The following is a 4583-nucleotide window of genomic DNA, read 5'->3' on the forward strand; positions in this document are numbered from 1 at the left end:
CGAACAATGCCTCCCTCTTCAGGGCCAGCATTTCTAGATCTATAAAGATGTGTATTTACAACATTAATAATATATACGTACAATGTGAATATAAAAGATACTTTACACACAACTTTGACACTTTTAACACACATACACGTAGTTCCGACATTCTTGAGACCTCCGAACAATGCCTCCCTCTTTAAAACCAGCGTTTCTAGATCTATAAAGATGTGTATTTACAACATTAATAATATATACGTACTATGTAAATATAAAAGATACTTTACACACAACTTTGACACTTTTAACACACATACACGTAGTTCCGACATTCTTGAGACCTCCGAACAATGCCTCCCTCTTTAAAACCAGCCTTTCTAGATCTATAAAGATGTGTATTTACAACATTAATAATACATACGTACCATGTAAATAGAAAAGATACTTTACACACAACTTTGACACTTTTAACACACATACACGTAGTTCCGACATTCTTGAGACCTCCGAACAATGCCTCCCTCTTTAAAACCAGCGTTTCTAGATCTATAAAGATGTGTATTTACAAAATTAATAATATATACGTACTATGTAAATATAAAAGATACTTTACACACAACTTTGACACTTTTAACACACATACACGTAGTTCCGACATTCTTGAGACCTCCGAACAATGCCTCCCTCTTTAAAACCAGCGTTTCTAGATCTATAAGGATGTGTATTTACAAAACTAATAATATATACGTACTATGTAAATATAAAAGATACTTTACACACAACTTTGACACTTTTAACACACATACACGTAGTTCCGACATTCTTGAGACCTCCGAACAATGCCTCCCTCTTTAGGCCCAGCCTTTCTAGATCTATAAAGATATGTATTTACAACATTAATAATATATACGTACTATGTAAATATAAAAGATACTTTACACTCAACTTTGACACTTTTAACACACATACACGTAGTTCCGACATTCTTGAGACCTCCGAACAATGCCTCCCTCTTTAAAACCAGCGTTTCTAGATCTATAAAGATGTGTATTTACAACATTAATAATATGTACATACTATGTAAATATAAAAGATACTTTACACACAACTTTGACACTTTTAACACACATACACGTAGTTCCGACATTCTTGAGACCTCCGAACAATGCCTCCCTCTTTAGGGCCAGCATTTCTAGATCTATAAAGATGTGTATTTACAACATTAATAATATATACGTACTATGTAAATATAAAAGATACTTTACACACAACTTTGACACTTTTAACACACATACACGTAGTTCCGACATTCTTGAGACCTCCGAACAATGCCTCCCTCTTTAAAACCAGCGTTTCTAGATCCATAAAGATGTGTATTTACAACATTAATAATATATACGTACTATGTAAATATAAAAGATACTTTACACACAACTTTGACACTTTTAACACACATATACGTAGTTCCGACATTCTTGAGACCTCCGAACAATGCCTCCCTCTTTAAAACCAGCGTTTCTAGATCTATAAAGATGTGTATTTACAAAATTAATAATATATACGTACTATGTAAATATAAAAGATACTTTACACACAACTTTGACACTTTTAACACACATACACGTAGTTCCGACATTCTTGAGACCTCCGAACAATGCCTCCCTCTTTAGGGCCAGCGTTTCTAGATCTATAAAGATGTGTATTTACAACATTAATAATATATACGTACTATGTAAATATAAAAGATACTTTACACACAACTTTGACACTTTTAACACACATACACGTAGTTCCGACATTCTTTAGACCTCCGAACATTGCCTCCCTCTTTAGAACCAGCCATTCTAGATATATAAAGATATGTATTTACAACATTAATAATATATACGTACTATGCAAATATAAAAGATACTTTACACACAACTTTGACACTTTTAACACACATACACGTACTTCCGACATTCTTGAGACCTCCGAACAATGCCTCCCTCTTTAAAACCAGCGTTTCTAGATCTATAAAGATATGTATTTACAACATTAATAATATATACGTACTATGTAAATATAAAAGATACTTTACACACAACATTGACACTTTTAACACACATACACGTAGTTCCGACATTCTTGAGACCTCCGAACAATGCCTCCCTCTTTAAAACCAGCCTTTCTAGATCTATAAAGATGTGTATTTAAAACATTAATAATATACACATACTATGTAAATATAAAAGATACTTTACACACAACTTTGACACTTTTAACACACATACACGTAGTTCCGACATTCTTGAGACCTCCGAACATTGCCTCCCTCTTTAGAACCAGCCATTCTAGATATATAAAGATATGTATTTACAACATTAATAATATATACGTACTATGCAAATATAAAAGATACTTTACACACAACTTTGACACTTTTAACACACATACACGTAGTTCCGACATTCTTGAGACCTCCGAACATTGCCTCCCTCTTTAGAACCAGCCATTCTAGATATATAAAGATATGTATTTACAACATTAATAATATATACGTACTATGCAAATATAAAAGATACTTTACACACAACTTTGACACTTTTAACACACATACACGTAGTTCCGACATTCTTGAGACCTCCGAACAATGCCTCCCTCTTTAAAACCAGCCTTTCTAGATCTATTAAGATGTGTATTTAAAACATTAATAATATATACGTATTATGTAAATATAAAAGATACTTTACACACAACTTTGACACTTTTAACACACATACACGTAGTTCCGACATTCTTGAGACCTCCGAACAATGCCTCCCTCTTCAGGACCAGCGTTTCTAGATCTATAAAGATGTGTATTTACAAAATTAATAATATATACGTACTATGTAAATATAAAAGATACTTTACACACAACTTTGACACTTTTAACACACATACACGTAGTTCCGACATTCTTGAGACCTCCGAACAATGCCTCCCTCTTTAGGACCAGCCTTTCTAGATCTATAAAGATGTGTATTTACAACATTAATAATATATACATACTATGTAAATATAAAAGATACTTTACACACAACTTTGACACTTTTAACACACATACACGTAGTTCCGACATTCTTGAGACCTCCGAACAATGCCTCCCTCTTTAAGACCAGCCTTTCTAGATCTATAAAGATGTGTATTTAAAACATTAATAATATATACATACTATGTAAATATAAAAGATACTTTACACACAACTTTGACACTTTTAACACACATACACGTAGTTCCGACATTCTTGAGACCTCCGAACAATGCCTCCCTCTTTAAAACCAGCATTTCTAGATCTATAAAGATGTGTATTTAAAACATTAATAATATATACATACTATGTAAATATAAAAGATACTTTACACACAACTTTGACACTTTTAACACACATACACATAGTTCCGACATTCTTGAGACCTCCGAACGATGCCTCCCTCTTTAAAACCAGCGTTTCTAGATCTATAAAGATGTGTATTTACAACATTAATAATATATACGTACTATGTAAATATAAAAGATACTTTACACACAACTTTGACACTTTTAACACACATACACGTAGTTCCGACATTCTTGAGACCTCCGAACAATGCCTCCCTCTTTAAAACCAGCGTTTCTAGATCTATAAAGATGTGTATTTACAAAATTAATAATATATACGTACTATGTAAATATAAAAGATACTTTACACACAACTTTGACACTTTTAACACACATACACGTAGTTCCGACATTCTTGAGACCTCCGAAAAATGCCTCTCTTTAGGACCAGCCTTTCTAGATCTATAAAGATGTGTATTTACAACATTAATAATATATACATACTATGTAAATATAAAAGATACTTTACACACAACTTTGACACTTTTAACACACATACACGTAGTTCCGACATTCTTGAGACCTCCGAATAATCCCTCCCTCTTTAAAACCAGCGTTTCTAGATCTATAAAGATGTGTATTTACAACATTAATAATATATACGTACTATGTAAATATAAAAGATACTTTACACACAACTTTGACACTTTTAACACACATACACGTAGTTCCGACATTCTTGAGACCTCCGAACAATGCCTCCCTCTTTAGGCCCAGCCTTTCTAGATCTATAAAGATATGTATTTACAACATTAATAATATATACGTACTATGTAAATATAAAAGATACTTTACACACAACTTTGACACTTTTAACACACATACACGTAGTTCCGACATTCTTGAGACCTCCGAACAATGCCTCCCTCTTTAGGCCCAGCCTTTCTAGATCTATAAAGATATGTATTTACAACATTAATAATATATACGTACTATGTAAATATAAAAGATACTTTACACACAACTTAGACACTTTTAACACACATACACGTAGTTCCGACATTCTTGAGACCTCCGAACAATGCCTCCCTCTTTAGGCCCAGCCTTTCTAGATCTATAAAGATGTGTATTTACAACATTAATAATATATACGTACTATGTAAATATAAAAGATACTTTACACACAACTTTGACACTTTTAACACACATACACGTAGTTCCGACATTCTTGAGACCTCCGAACAATGCCTCCCTCTTTA

This window comes from Nerophis ophidion, linkage group LG21 (genome assembly GCF_033978795.1).
Source record: "Nerophis ophidion isolate RoL-2023_Sa linkage group LG21, RoL_Noph_v1.0, whole genome shotgun sequence".
Classification (NCBI taxonomy): Eukaryota; Metazoa; Chordata; class Actinopteri; order Syngnathiformes; family Syngnathidae; genus Nerophis; species Nerophis ophidion.